The 16,573-nt window shown below is 34.6% G+C and overlaps 1 long non-coding RNA gene across 4 annotated transcripts in view; it reads left to right on the forward strand.

Moving 5' to 3' along the window:
* LOC133844177 (uncharacterized) overlaps positions 1-16,573 on the forward strand; it is a 51,107-nt gene that overhangs the window by 21,828 nt on the left and 12,706 nt on the right. For all 4 annotated transcript variants that reach the window (XR_009894574.1, XR_009894575.1, XR_009894573.1 and 1 more), the window contains exon 3: positions 8,192-8,432. This is a non-coding gene — a long non-coding RNA (uncharacterized LOC133844177). The remainder of the gene's footprint in view (positions 1-8,191; positions 8,433-16,573) is intronic.

Genomic DNA, 16,573 nt, shown 5'->3' on the forward strand with positions numbered 1-16,573 from the left:
TTATAGCTAGTAGCAATTTCTTAATTTTTCTAGCATTCGGCCTTTCAAAATGGCTAGAACTAGCCATAAAATTGCTAAACTGGCAACACTGCACAGCATAGGCTTAACAGAGCGAAAGAAATATGAAATTGGGAAATGACCAATAGGACAATTGTAGTATCAAAGCTTAGAATAATAATTATTATAATAATTTATAATCAAATAGGATATTTTTATTGATAATTTCCACAAAAATATTACTGAATTTATATTGTGTTTATTTAGTAGACAACTAAATTGCTCTTCAAATAGTTTCTTGTATGAGGTAAAGAGGAAATTTTAATTCAGTCTTCGTTGCAACAAGTTGCAAGCAATTCTAACATATTCCTGTGTGAACTAAATGTGGAATGTATGTTCTGACTTTATTGGGAAATTACCTCAGATAATTTCCGTCTATTTCTGATGCGAACAAGTTGCGCTGTTAAAGAGATTACAGCTTGATCTAAATGGGGAACTTTTGAGGGATGTTTCGATTTGTTCTTGATTGCAACAATTCGCAATCGAACCGCTTTTGGTATGAACTAAATTTAAGGACTTCTTTTGCATGTTACTAAAACTTGGGAAATTATTTAACAGGCTTGAAAACAATTTCTTGACAATTGTACGAACATGTCAACAGGTGAACTTAAGAGTTTCCCAGCTGCCTTATTCTGCTCCTTGTTATTAAAAATAAGCTTAGACAGTTGAGTTGATACAATATCAGATTTTTGAGACAGCTAATGAGCTGTCAGTCATATTTTGTTCATTATATAGAAACTTTGCTTGTGTACTTTGTAACCAACATCTTCGCCTATGTGATTTGTAGGCATCTTGAGTCTTTTCTTTGCTGAGTATAGTTTGATACAATATAAAACTCATTATATATCCTTTATTGAAGAATTAAGCTGCTTGGCAAATCATAAATCATTTATTTGAAATGAATTCCTTAAACTATATCATTTAATTAACTATATCATTTAATTAGTTTGTCTTAGTTTAATAATGATATAATAATACCGTGAATATCTAGCATCACCCTTTCTAAGCGGGCTTAACAAATACATGCTCACACATGCAAATTTAATCCAAATTCAATTGCTTAATCCAGCATGACTGACACTAAGAGCCATGCTGAAAGATGGTGGCGAACTCATGGTTAGTTTAGGTGCTTTGTACTTTGGACTTGGGTGGTTGGGTGCCTTCGTCTCGAACTTTACGCATCAGAGCACTTACAGAATGTAACTATTGAATTACAGACATACATCCACACACACATACAAACAGAGACTTGTGTACTCGCCAACATATCGTGTTGCAATTCACTTTTGGGACGTTAAGTAAGCTGCTAGAGAAACTTGTTGTTTTTTTGTGCCCAACCAGCTAAGATGCCAAATGGAACAGAGACGCTTCTTCGCTCTAACATCAAATCACAATGTTGACCCTTTTATTTCGACAGTAGTTTGACACCCCGAAAAGCGGGTTTTTGCTTAAGTTTTATGTGTGCTCAGATTTTACGACTCAAATGGACGTGACGCGTGCTGAGCTTGAGCATTCAGTTAAGTATACAAAAGGCCTCATTTAACACGAAATATCGTTTAATTCCGTACACATATTTAAATCAAACAGCAAGTACTTCTCTGTACTGCGTCTAGATAATACCCTGTTTGCATACACATTGAAGTATTATTAAATTTTGCCCACAAATGTGTGCTCTTGCTATTGTTTTGTTATGAAGGGATTAGATGGAAGACTGGTTGACGCTTTTTAATCAATATGGATGTGGACGTATGAATGTGGCACAGTCTGTGGCACAGTCAACGACACCGTCATCGTTACCGTTATTAATCCCCATCCATATGTGTAATGAGTCTGCTGTTGGGACTCAAATGGGTCTTAAAAACACATTTTCAATTAGCGCCTGTCGCCATCAACAAGACCAAACAAAGAGCTAATAATGAGCTGACAAGCAGCAGACACACACACACAGATACGTATTTAATACATGTGGTAAATACACCTGGATGAAAACGTCGACATCATGTTTCACTTCTAAGCTGAAGAGTGTGTAGAACTTAATTAACAATTACTTCACATTCATTTGAAATTAGAAATATAATTCAAGTGTACATTTGTTATGCAATTTTTCGCAATTAATTATCATTCTTCCTCAACTATTATTAAAATTAGAAATATGATTTAAGTGCACAATTATTCTGCTGTTTTTTGCAAGTACAATTGCAATTAATTATCATTCCTCTTCAACTTCTTTTGTTTTGCTTCCTTTTGCTGCAGCAATTGTCTTGTCATTTTTTAAATATGGCACGGAAATTAGAACGAGTTTTTGTTGGCCTACATTATTGTAATGAATTTCTAATTGATTTTGCAAAAATGGAAATGGATGAACGGTCATCGAGTTTGCTTTTTAAATATCTAAATGAGTTTGCAGAAATGAGAATTGATGAACAATCGTTAAGGTTGTTTATTAAATCACTTCTGCATTCTATACAAAATTCTGCTCCTTTCTTTCAAGCAACAGCTTGACGTGTAAAGATCAAGTTAATGTCACACATTCAGCTTTAACGACTGCTGCTGCAACTTTGCCACCAGAGACAAGCATTTGTTTTTGTTGTTGTAGTTGTTGTTGGAGTGTTGTCAGTGCTTTTACAACTCTGTTGCACTAGACTTTGCTTATGCATGCCTTCTTCGCTTACTGCAGCCAAGTGTGAAATGGAAAATGAGTTTGCAATTTGTAGGGAAAATCTGTTAAATAAGGCGGATAGATGCAGTGTCAAGATACGAAGCGCAACTTCTTTAAATTTATGAACACTCTTTAGAAACAAACATGCATGAACATCAGAGCAAAATTCGATGCAGAGTTTAAAGTAAAATTGCGTTGAGCATGTCATGTGTTAGCAAATGAATGGAAATAGACAAAATGTCGACTCGACTCCCCTCCTTACTTAGTAAATGCCATTAGTGTCCTTTTTTTTTGCTTTTTCTAGTCGAGAATAAGGAGGAAGTTGCTAGCTGCGTAAATTGAAGGAAGGCAGAGGTAGAGAGAGAGAGAGAGAGGGGGGTCAAAGCATAAATGGTTAATGTCATTCTTCATTTGCCAGGCGGAAATGGTGTGCAAATGAAGTTTCATGAGAAAAGGAAGTGGAAATTGAAAGGCACGGCAAATGGACATGAACGGAACGCAACGGAACAAGAAACTGTCAACTGCTAACTGCTAATCGTGATAAGTTTTCGGCCAGGAAACTCATAATAGCACAAAACCGTGCGACAAGTAACTACATAAAAATGCCAAAACCAACTCGCCGAATGTCCTTTCGCTCCTTCAACACAGAGTGTGTTACACACTCGTCGTACTCGTATTTCAATTGTGAGAGCTCTGGCAACAGTTTTGTAAATTAATAACAATAATTTATGCAGCACAAGCTACAACTACAACTACAATTCATAATAAATTCGGCAAAACTTTGCACATACAACACAACTAGAACTACAATTACAACAAAACAACTGAAACAGCAACGGCAACAACAACAATATGTTGCATTCAAGGGAGTCCTTTGAAGGAAGGCAGTCTCCATCGCCTCCATCCGAAATTTCACATGCAAATTTATGAGCAGACTCCCATTCGCTGCCCCCATTCAAGAGCTGTGTGTGTGTGTTTGGGAGTAAGTTGTTTATGAAAAACACACCCAGACGGGATAAAATTTGAGCTTCTTTTGGTTTTTTTGCTGAAGCTGCCACAAAACGAGGCACAACACGTAAATCTGGCAGCAGCTGACAAGTACACCAATTCACATGTTATGCCTACGCTCTCTCTCAAAATTTGCAGTTCGAGGTATTGAAATATTAATGCTAATGGCCAAAAGGGAAGCATTTGGCTGATTGAGTTTCGGCCAGGCTTCGTCGATGCCATCAACAAAAACTCTTTTCGAATGCATTTCCGGATCAAACTCCGTCGCAATTAGGCAATGACATTTTCATCCAAAGTTTACGCTGCAATCAAGTATACGCAACGTAGTCAACTACTTTTTTATGCTGGTCAAATGTGACTGCCACTCTCTCAAGTGAGATAGCGTCACGTGGACGATACGTGCCAAGAGCCGAAAGCCATTTCAAACTTGTGGCCAACATAAGCGCTCCACTAAATGGAAAGTCAAAAGAATCTCAAAGAGAGAGAGAAAGAGAGAGCTGAAAGCAGCTGTGGAAATATTCCCCACAAAGTCGTAAAGTCGGGATTACCTCAGACTGTCGCTGTCACCTGCTTGAAACCTAAAAATTTCCACAAAAAGTTGTGCGTGAGTCATGTGGTTGAAATACGAATACTGCAATATTTTTATGGACCAACGCATCGGGTAATTGAATCTTGATGAATTCTCTTTTATTGCATAGTTGTTAAAAATTCCCCAAAGAAGAAAGAAGAGCAACTTCAGGCTGGCTGGCAACATTTGCATAATTTTAACAACTGCCCTGTAAATTTGTCATCAAAAAAACTAACACACTGCGGCCTGAGGATGACATCAAAAACTTGAGCAAAGATGAAAAACTTTAGCTCTCGCTCTCTTTTGCTACCTTTGCCAGCTGTTGAGAGTGAAGTCATGTGGAATTTGAAAATGCTTGGAAAATGCCTGTGACCTGTGACAGCTTCTGCTGCACCTTTGGAAGGTGTTAAAGTTTTTTGGCGCAAAAACTTCGCTTCTCAACAAATTTTCGCCAAGGCTTATTTTAATGAGCTTTTTGTGCAAAATGAGCAGCTGCAATTAAAATGACAGCTCAAAGTTTTCATAATTAGCCCAAGTATTACGACTAAGATTTAATCAGTCACAGTTTCCAATTTTCAAATAGAATTCAGATGGACTTGTATTTAAATAGTTTGTTTATTCATTCATTGAGAACTAGTCGAGAACTGTTTTGGGAACTTTGCGGAAAAATGCCAAAAATTATTAAAAAGCTGTGATTTTTTTTGCCCAAAAGTTGCTTTGAGATTTCGTTAAACTTTTTATGAAGTCTAGTTTTATGTGCTGCTAAAGTTTTGAGAATTTGCTAATTAACTTAGTTTATTTACTATGCTGTAGCTGAATTCCCAAATTAAGCTAAACAAATGCTGCGTCTAATTTGAGCAGCAACTGTAGTAAAATAGTTGCTTAGATTTTTGTTTGCAAACATTTAACAGTCGTAGATTAGATCAAAATAATATAAAAAAATAACCAGCTTTCATGGCTTAAGCGTTTTTGTTTTAATTAATAAAATTTATCTTTGTGTTCAGCAAAAAATGTTTGCCCGCGATAAAAAAGTTGGATTTATTTTTTGATTGCCTATATTTAAAAAAATAATAAATTTGATTATTTGTTTATAGTTAGCTTTTATCACTTCATTATTCAAATTTCTGAGTTTCATTAAAGATTTTGTGCCATTATTTTTATTTTACACTTTAAAAATTCATCAAGTGTAATAGAAAAATAAGCATTTAGCCTTGGTTTTCAAATATTTAAAAAGATTAAAAGATTAAGATTGATCATAAAGCATTCCTATACCTTAAGCAGTTTTCATTATTTTATTTTTATTTTAATTGATATAATTCCTCTTTGTGTTTAACTAAAGATTTTTGCCCTTAGCGTTCCCCATTCATTCACACGTTTACTCGTTAACGTTTCCGCAGTCAACTTTTGTAAGCTGGCAAATTAAAAAGGGGTTATCTTAATATTCATTTTATGTGCGAACAGAACGCCAATAAATTTGCATGTAAAAGACAGCGAAGAATGCAACAGAAGTGAAGTAAAAAAAATGTATTTTCAATTTAATTAATTCAATTGCAATGCGGCAATGTGCAATGTGCAATTTAAACCTTGGACTGTATAATTTGTGCTGCTCTCCTTTCTTTTGCGAATTCAAATTGTTGCTCTACTCTCTCAGTTATATACTTTAGAGAAAGGGTCGCGAGTTAAATTCCATTTAAAATGTCAAACATTCATTTTGAATTGGTTTTTACGCAAAATGCAGTTTTTAAATAAATTATTTGCATTGTGTATTTCTCATTTAGATCATGCGTAAATTGTGTAAATAATAATTGATTTTGCGCAGTAATAAATTAACTTATTTGCCATTAATGTCAGCGCTTTAATTTATTTAATGTGCACTCGTAATAAAATTATTGTATGTGTAGTATGTGTGTGTTTGTTGTGTTGATAATTACGCGCATTGTCAATACAAGCAGTAACAGCAGTGAAAGTTAATTACATGCAAATTATTTATTAATAATTAAATTATGTTCATTAAATGTGAGAAAACTTTGCACGAACTTATTAAAGCTTAGTTCAATGTTAAAAGGTCAGCAAATAAAGCCAAAGATAATAAGTTATTTACACCCTCATCCACCAACCACAAGTCATCTATTCAGCCTCAAGCCACATCAATCATAAAGATGGATGGCCATTAACTGCCTTCAGGCGGGGTCAATCGATTTCACGGCACATTTGCAGGGATATGCGTTGAAATTTATGTCTGCAGTGTTTGTTCTCAAGTGAAAATTGCACGCTGAAAACTGATATACATTGCTCTCACAGAGTGATTTATACCTGCTGTGAATCAAAAGGTGTGAATCAGTTAATAAGCTACCTAATTAACGCCTCTATTTGACACCTAGAATGTGTATTGCTTTGTAGTTCCAACTGCACTAATTAAGTATTAGCTGGTAGTAAATCGAACTTCTATTGATGCATTAGATCACAGCATTCAACAAATGTTAGTCAGTCAGAAAAATTGTAATTAAAATTATAAGACAATAATATAAAGTACTGTCATTGAAAATATGTTTCATTGCATTGTACAGACTTGAAGATTAATATGTATTGAAAATCAGAAAAATTATATAATAATATTAATTTGAATTAATAAATGTATTTCGAAGATCCAGCGTCATCCTCAAGCAAGTCACTTTGCTCATGGTTCTGGCGTCCAGTATTTAGTTCTGATGGATGCAACGCAGCTTTTGTATCTCATAATTATCATTTATCTTTTATTGAACACACGTGCCAGTCTCACATTACACCTAAATCGAGAGAGAGAGAGAGAGAGTGACCAGACTTAACAACAACGTATACGAAGCCATAGAAAGCCTTAGATCTATCTGAACTTGATCTACCATCACACCCATTAATCACACCTTAAACTTGCATACCAAACATTCCAATGCTTTACATATTTCCTTATATATATAAAATCAGTCCGAAAAATGGGAAGTTGAAAATACTATAATGAAACATTTTTCCATCGATATATTTTAATTGATAAAAGTGATACTTGAATATTATTTATTCATAGTATCTCAGAATGATATTTATATGAAATTAAAATACGATAATTCTTTTGTGTTGCGTTCTTGAAAGTTGATGAGTTGAATTTATTAACCAACAAAAAAATTATATTATATATTATATTTATCCGTACTTAAATATTAATATGTGAATACATTTGTTGGCCTTTAAATGACAAGCATTAACCGCATTTATCGCCAAAGTGAGTGCTGATAAAGGTTTAATTGCTAGTCTGACAGTTGCACATTTGGCTTAACAATTCAAGCTGAGATAAGCGAAAAAAGTAGTTGAAAATCCAGCGAAATATGAAAATACAAAAGAGATAAATCAAATAAATGCTGCAACTTATAGCTTTAAGTTCTGTTTAACTTGTTTTCCTAGAAACAACTTGATGCCTGTTTTTCATTTACAATTAAGTGAACCGTTAAAAGTGCAGGCCCAAAATTGTTTGTTGAACATTTCAAGCATTGCTAATCAAAGGAAATGGAAAATTGTTTTAATTTCTAATTGAAACCGTATAAACGGCAGTAAAGCAAGAATCGAAAGTCAAAGGTTGCTGTGTGCCAACTTTGTTTGTTGGTCAGCAATATGAGTTTTTTTTTCTTTCTTTCTTTTTTTTACGTTGCAAACAATACCTTGACTTTTGGGCCTAAGCTGACTAGGCTTCCCTTTGTTTGTAAGTGGTTTGTTAGGACAAATGGAAATCGAGTTTGGGAAATCTCCTTTTACTCTATATCGTTATTAACCACAATCGTTGAGGCTTTTCGCACAATTGTTGCTCATTTTCTTGAGCCAATTACAAATGACTTTCACTTTGATTTTATCCCAATTTCTTTCTCTGATTTCAGGTTTAACAAAGTTGGGCTTATCATGCGTATAAATTGAATTGCAATTGCAGAGATGAGAAAGCGAGAATATCTACTTCGTTATTTGCACTTTGCGTAATTACACTTTGAATAACCCGAATCTAAAAAAGAAAACAAAAAAGACAACTGCAACGAAATACCATTTGTTTCCGGTTTAGCTTGCATTCAACGACAAAACGCCCATTCAGCAACTCGACACTGGCTGATAAATGGAGTATTCGAGGTAAGCAAAGTTAGCTACAGTTTTTTATGACAGTTTTTTCTCGCTCACATGCAGTTAAGGCAATTGTCGAGCTAGCAGCCTACGTCTCATTGAAACGAGAGAGTATTGAAACAATATGACCAGCTAGAGGCACTAACAATGATAGTTATGAGTGTCTGCGAGCTCTCGATTCGCCAAGTCCAACTAACAGTTTAAATTAATCTGATGCTGCACTTTTGAAGCGAAAAACAAAGATAAAATTTAAGATGCACTTCCAGTGTGCGCCATTAAACCTAAGATGACTTTGAGTACTCACATTAGATTGAAACTATTGAGTGGAAAATCAAGTGGGACAACACTTCAAGTTAGTCAATTCAAGTTAGACATCAAATTGCCATTTGAGACTTGCACAAACATTGGCGTTAAAGCTGTCAGCTATGGACTTCATTTCAAATTCGACATTTTCAGTTTTAGATGTACTTTCAATTGAGCGAAAGGTAGAAACTAAAACAACGCTTTATTGTTTGCAATTTTGAGAATTTATTCCAACTTAACATGCAATGTAATTCAGTGTGGTATTAATTTTGAAATATACTAAATTAATATACACAAAAGTTGTTAAATATTCGGATGTAGTACTACATTCTAAATATAATATACCACAGAATACAAAATATACCAGGTTATCAGTCGAAGCTACTAAGACCCGTAGTTAGAAGGCATTTTCCCTATGCAAAAGTATTTCTTATATAACTTCTACAAATTTTTATCTGATCGCAATTAAATATTAAAGACTATAGTTATAATTGTCTGACCCAAAACTACGCAGATGAAGAATATATAATATATACTTTATAGGGTCGGGGTTGCTTCCTGTTACATACATTTCCTGCAGGAAGAAAGTTACCATATAATATGGGTAGCGGGTATAATTAGAATATTGTTCTCTTATTAATAGATAACTTGTAATAGTTTACTCCAAATGAAAACTAATTTTTACAATTGTAAAAGTGTATTAAGTGTTATCACTTTCGATAGCTAATTTGCTTTTGTGCACATTGCGAACTTTGATTTTCACACTGCCCTTCTATACATGCCTTCCTAAAGGGATCAATGTGTATTGGGGGAATGGCTGTGTCGACCGCGATTGTATTGTGTGTAGAGGTCATAATCTCAAAGGCCAAACAGAGAATGGCCCCAAAACAAGCCCACACATATTTGCATTTAATCCACTTTTATTGCAGCCCTTGGGACTGCTGTGACCCTCAGTTATTATGCTGATTGTGTTGACACACAGCTCTGTAGCATCGTCCGTTGTTTGTTTGTTTGTTGTTTGTCGCTGGGTTGGTTACTAAATATTTAAAGGGTTTCGCTCAGGTTGCTTTCACCTTGCGCCCAAATAGCCAAAAACAACCTAAAAGTTAAGCCAGGCATATAAAAATTCAATTGGATGCGTAAATAAACCAACTTCGACTTAGGTTTGACTAATGCGTGCTTAAGGTGGCAATGTTTCTGTAAACCATCTTTAAAATAAATCTATAATAGTTCGTAAAATATCAAACTCGTTTCCTGCATAAGCAAAAGTTCAGTTTATGCATCAATCTATTGCAGAACTTGTTCAGTTTGTGTAAACAAATATGCGCAAATGTATTTTTCCCCTCTCACTTTGTGTTTCTCGTGGACTTCCGTTTCCGCTTGTGATGATGTTTTCAGGTGCAGCAAGTTGAAATCGCATTCACATACTCGCATTTGACATGCAATTTAACTTGCATTGTTTTTTTGCAGTCAAGTTCGGGAAAACATCAAAAACTTTTGTTGAATCCGTCACAAGCAAATGTGACTTTTTTTCTATTTAAATATTTTATTATATTTCTGTTTATCATTCGTACTTGTAAATTATCAGTTAAAGGTATAAAAAAATACATCTTACTAAATGGTTCTTTTAATTAAATATCGATTCGTAGTAGTTACAAATCACAAATTCATCCACAGAGACGCACACAGTGAGTGCAGTTTTTGGCAAAGAGCAATGGGAAAGAGAATGTTCCTGGTTGTGTCCTTCCGATTCAATACTGGCAAAACATTTCCGCTTTTGAAATATTACTTTCATTTCAGTTTTTTGGCTGGACGATGTCAGAGCAAAGTTGTTGTCGTTATCCAGCGTAAAACCACAGAGAGAAAACGTTTCCTGCTCCCGACGTTTCATTCCTCTGAGCTTTAGCCACACAATGCCACAGAGCAGCCAGACAGATAAATTGTTCTAACCAAAGATACAAAGTTCGATTTGTTTTTTTTTTCCATTCGTTGCAAGCGAAGCAAAACTTTAATTTGGATTAGAAAATTATTAAGCATTTATTTCTTCTGTCCTGCGTGAAAGTAAAAAGTTGTGAAGAGATTTTTATCATATTTGTTACTGAATTTGAATGCATGTCACTAGCTGAGATGCAAATATCTTTGACAGGTTCGAGTTTGAGATATGACTTGTGATTACTCTCGTATTTTTTCAGTTTTTACCTTTTTTTCTGCATCGAAATTGTAAATTTTTGCTCCTAGCTTCTTTTTAATTTAGCTTTCCTGAGCTCACAAATCCGCAGGTCTGTCAGGATATAAAGTTTTGGTTCTTTAGAAAAGCTTCAATTGAGAAAACTTTATTAATCACTTTTATATATTTATAAGAAACATAATTATTTCTAAATAACAAGTAATCAATGTTGATGTTGCTTATTAAATGCACAAGTTGAAATAACTGAGACTGTTATCTATAAGATTAAATGCTTAAATGATTTACCTAAAATGAAGTCAAATTCGGATTTAATAACTCAGCTTTTCGCCTCTTAAATTCACTATTGATTACATTTCGTTGCGCTCAAGTAGAACCGAATTTTCTTTGTCATCTAACGCAGCAATTTAGATTTCATTTTATTTGTGTTTGGCACTTTTAAATTGACAACAAATTGTTTTTTGAATGAATCTCGACGCTCGCATCTCTCGTGGGCGTATTTAATTTATTTTTCTTGTTGAGCCACAAAATTAGCGTAATCAATTTGTAAATTCGTTTCGACCTCCGGTTTAGGCTCAAATAAATTCAAATTTAATGGCCCCCCCCTGGTCGGTGAGTTCGGTTGCTCGGCTTTCACATTATTTTGTGTGCGCGAAATTATTGTTCATTTTATTGAAAATTGGAGCGAAATTTATGTTGAGTACATTTGCATTCGCAAACAGATTAAATTGTGTTTTCTGGTCATGTCTGGCAGCTGCTGTTAACCAATATTTACTTAGACTTAGACTCTGTGTCTGGCGTCTAATTTAATGTCTAGACTCCAGAGGCAATGCAATCGTAATAATTTTATTGGAGCTTTTCGATAAGTTGATGATGTTCATTACTCAACGGTCATTTGTCAATATAATTGTACGATTGATTGCTTTAGGACAATCGGAATATTCGAACTGATGAAGTCAGCATAAACAAATATTGTCGTTATGATTTCATCTAATTCGAGTTGGTTCCTTGCCAACACTGCGTATGAATCATACGCCTGGTTGGACAATTTATTGAAATGCAGAAAAGGGCTTGAGAAATTAATTTGCCATCAGCTGGCCGCAGGAGAGCGAATCACGTAAATAGAGCACAACGTGTTGCCTTCAAAATAACAAACAGCTCACGTGCCACATTCTAAATATTTTCTTGGTGTCTTGTTCGTCCTTTCGTCCTTATAAGTATGTATGTATGTATATACATATATTCATTGTGGGGCAACAATTTCAAAGTCATTAAGACACTGGAGCTTTGTTTGATGCCGTTCGCATTAAATGTGACTTGCTTCAATGCCATCAGTCATTTTAGCAATACAACACACGTGTGGCATGCCACAACACGTGGCTTATATTTTTACGCACGTTCGTTTTCTGGCTTCCAGTTGTGACTTAAATCATTGAAATCAACTGTCAAATGCCAACATTAATTACTGATTTCATGCTGTTACAAGCCAGCAAGTAATCAACTAAATAATTAATTTAAATTTACATTATAGAGAAATCAATTTAAAAAATGAAATTTCCATTAAATTATCTAAATATAAAATATTTCAAATATTTGAGTTTAATATATTTTTTTGTACCACAATTGCTTTTTACAATATTTAAAATTATTGAGCAAGCAACCGCAGACAATAATTAAAAATGTCCCATAAACAAATGTGTGTGCTGTTGTCACAACAATAAAAATCTCGTAATAATAACCGCAATTTGTAAAAAACGAGAAGTTAAACAAAGTATTCCAAAAAGGTGACACATGTCTGCAAACTGCTGAATTTGCTAAATTGAAAGTACATACATATATATTTTTTGCGACCCGTTTTTAAATACTTTCTGTTGGCTTTATTCGCATGTCTGAATATAAACATACATGTATTTTTTCATGTATTAATGTTCTCATTGGCAAATGATGATGATGATGATGTGGCAGCCAGAAGCGAAAGCAAACGTCACACAAAAATACAAATTAATATTTGTCAAGGGAATATTTTACCGACTATTAAATACACTTACAGTTTATTATTAGCAAATAATTTAAAAATAATTCTATATTTAACAATGCCATATTTCATTTTATGTTAAAGCTTCACAGGTTAGGTTAGGTTAGGTTGTGTTACGATATATTAGATAAGGTTTTATTACGTTATATTAAGTTAAGTTATGTTAGGTTAGACCACAAGACGTTAGACCACAATAGAGGCAAAGCATAAGTCAACTAAGGTCCGTAGCTATATCGGTGATATATATTTCTATAATTAATAAAACCATATTTCCTTTTCGTTGTTTCAATGGTTAGTATGTCCCACATTTCGTTAGCAAGTAAACATGCTCATAGTTAGAGTCTTAAAAACATTTTCACATTTGTTGCTCTCGTTTAGTTACAAATGTATTTGCTGTATTGTGAAAAGTTAAACGAAATTGAGTTGACAGCAGCTTTGACAGTGCCGCTCGTAAGTATAAATACCTTTCTGTTTGCATCCCGTATGAGGACTACATACATATATAGAGATCCAGCGATGCTTCTGGCACTCTTGACACAACTGACACTTCAGCTTCAGCTTCATGTCAAGTGGCACTTATTGAAATGTCACTTACTCATTTGTTTATGCGTCTCGAGTGTGCGCCACTCTTAACACCATTCAAGGTTGTGTGTGGGTGTGTGTGTACTTTGCCAGACACAACAACAGCAGCAAGTCGACAGCTTTAATTGGCTCAGGCCGCGTACTAAAAGCGTGGTTTTCCGTTCAGCTATTGGAAAAATAAACGCTGTTTGACCAAGCAGCAGAAGTAGGAGCTGAAAAGAACTGTGAGTTCACCGCAAGTGCCACGCCCTTTATTTTGTTTCAAGCTCGAAGCAAAAGCTGAATTCCATTTTGGGGCAGCAAAAGCAATTGAAACTGGGTGGCAAAATGCTGCGTGGTCGCTTCTGCTATACAGACCCATTTCTACTTCCTATGCAAATATGCAAATACGCAGAAAGGCAGCCAAATCAAACGTAAACAAGCGCACAGACAGACTTGCACACGCACACTCTCTCCCACTCACACACAAACACACACACACTCACACACATGCAGATGAATCATACGTGCTCTAGAGCACGCAGTCGAGAGAGAACAATTTTTTGTGTTGACCGCAAAATCAACGATTTTTCCATTTCCAGCGCTTTTGTTTTCTTTTCGATTGCTAGCGGATCCGAGTGCCATTTTAGTAAGGCAATATAGCAGGTGATCTACAGAATGATATACTTAAACATACCCTGCAGCAAGCATAATTAAAGTATTCCTAAACTATACTTTCTTATGTTTTTAAGGCTGTTGTGTTTTATATATATTAAATTGAATTATTTAACAATTTTTTTCTAATTTCAATTAATTCAAACTTTTCTTTCACTAAAAATTCTGTTCATTTATGACGAGAAAAATCAATATATTTATTTATTTTGCCCTTATATTTTGCATATATACGCCTATAAAGTGTGCTGTCGCAATTAATTTATACGAGCTGTTAACTCAGATTGATTGGCAATCAAAACACAATCCAAGCTTTCGATGAATAGTTCGTGGCAATTTCCTTTAAGTCGTTGATGAAAAAGTGTGAAGACTATTGTAAGACTTTCTTTTTGTCTATCAGCAGATTGGTTTTCACTTTGAAAGCTCTAATTAAAATTGTATCAATTCAGTCAACAAGACGCTCCAGACTATCAGTTGTACACAATAATTTTAAGGACATTATTAAAAGTGATTAGTAATTTCAAGTTTATTTCTACACAGAGAGGAAAAAATCTAGATTCAAAAGTAGATTACACATCTCGATTCAAGATTTTATTCTTGATTTTAACACGTTTATTCTTTCAGTGTATTTACATTAAATGTTTTTTCTAAATTAAACATTTTATGTTGAAATTTCTGATCAAATGTCGTGCAAATGTTTATAACATTGAAATACAAAATTTATTGGAAATTAAAACTACGGTTTATTGAAATACCCTCAATCAATAGTGAAAATATTTGATGACTACAAAGAATAACTAAATAGGAAAATTTCAATTTACTTATTCTCAATTGATGTGTTACCTGCATCGCTTTCTTTAATGTTCAATATTATAAAATTGCCATTTAAATTACCAATTTTCGACAGCTTCTGAGAATCGCTTTGCAGCTTAAGCATTTGACAGTCGCTGCCAAATAACCCTGATCAAATTAAAGCTTACAGGTTTCATAAGCCTGCCTGCAACGCCTGGCAACGTTTTTCATGTGCTCAGCCATCGCTTCAGGCTGAATTTAAATTTAATTACAGTCTAAAAGAAAAACGCTCAGAAGAAGATGATGAAGAACAAAAAAAATTGATGGCGCATGTAAATAATATTTCTGGGGATGATTTAATTTGAACAAATGCTGTCATGGAGATAAACCGAAATCAATGATTCTTGTATACAGGCAATTTATATTTTGTGATTGAATTGGTAAAGGCCGAGTCCGAATTTCCTGTTGGTTATTTGAGCACATTTCGTTTGCCGCAGGGCTTCTTTGTTGTGTGTAAAAATACGCAAGGTAAAAATATTAAAATTCAGCCGGCAATGCCAACAGTCAAACGACAATAAAAACAACAATGAAATTCAACGATATTCAATTGGGGGAAATAAAAGCCAGAAGAGTACAATTCATTTGTTGACACGCAAAATATGAAACGCGTTCTCATATTTCTCTCAATTTTCATAGTGCTATTTATATGCCTATGTAAATCACAATTGAACGCAGGTGAAGACTTTTAAGGCATGCTGGTAGAAAATTTCATAATATACAATACTTGTCATTTTTTTCGTATCTGCATAAATAAGCCTGGCGAATAAAAAAGAAATAAATGCTTTGCCTACTTCAGGGGAAATGCAAAACAGCTCTATCCTTTTTATATGGCTTAAATGGCAAAGCGATTAGGGGCTTTCGCATTGTTTTACACAATAAAACAACAAGAACAAGAAGGAAATAGTATATTCTCCACGCGCACAACCTGGCGTATGCGCAACGTCTCATCCTTTCTCATTGAAGCCGGATCAAGCGGACGCGTGTGTGTGTGTGTGCCAGTTATTAGCATATTCTCGACATGCTGTGCTACTTAATGATGCAGAAATGTAAAAAAGCCATGAATGTAGCCAAAATCGGGAATCCCTGCCAGTTTCAGCGTCATTGATTATGCGTATGTGCCACATACGACGACTGAAAGTTATGCCAAAAGAGGGGAGATTGTATATTCCTGTGTCGTGACGTTTTGTTTGATGCATGGATGACGGCATGTCAATGACAGTCAGTTATTTTTAGCAATTAATTTATGCCAAAAACGTGCCCAGTAAACTGAATGAGTTACTTAAATTGCTTCGCTATCATTCTAGATCTTTGCTAATCTATTTCAGTCTTTATTCTAATTATCGTGCAGTTGGCAAAAGAATTTGCTAATCATGCAAATCTTTTGCAATCCCATCGACAAGCATTTGAATGCCAATTATGTTGAACAAAGTCTGAGAATTTAATTCATACTTAAATGGTATATTAATTAACTTGGCTGCTGTTTTTAATCAAGCCCTTCTAAACACCGAGCTGGCAATTGCATTGCAGTTAGCGAAAAGCGTT

This window comes from Drosophila sulfurigaster, chromosome 2L (genome assembly GCF_023558435.1).
Source record: "Drosophila sulfurigaster albostrigata strain 15112-1811.04 chromosome 2L, ASM2355843v2, whole genome shotgun sequence".
Lineage (NCBI taxonomy): Eukaryota > Metazoa > Arthropoda > Insecta > Diptera > Drosophilidae > Drosophila > Drosophila sulfurigaster.